The sequence below is a fragment of the Nyctibius grandis genome, chromosome 4 (genome assembly GCF_013368605.1).
Source record: "Nyctibius grandis isolate bNycGra1 chromosome 4, bNycGra1.pri, whole genome shotgun sequence".
Classification (NCBI taxonomy): Eukaryota; Metazoa; Chordata; class Aves; order Nyctibiiformes; family Nyctibiidae; genus Nyctibius; species Nyctibius grandis.
In genome coordinates, this window is record NC_090661.1 from 57,512,466 (window position 1) to 57,512,705 (window position 240).

Sequence of the window (240 nt, forward strand, 5' to 3'; positions counted from 1 at the left end):
GCACCCTTGCACAGGGAGGGTTAGAAGATGCTGGAAATAATTTCTATGTGTTTCATGTGCTGATTAACTGTGAGACTAATTCTGTGAAGTGCTTTTTTTTTTAAATCAATTACATGATTTTCAGCAGATATACGCTAAAGAGTTCACAAAGGGGGCAGATCTCATGTATTTCCATCTTTGTAGAATGTGGAAAAAAGGTTTGTAAGATGACTGCAAATGGACACATTCACATGCATTAGA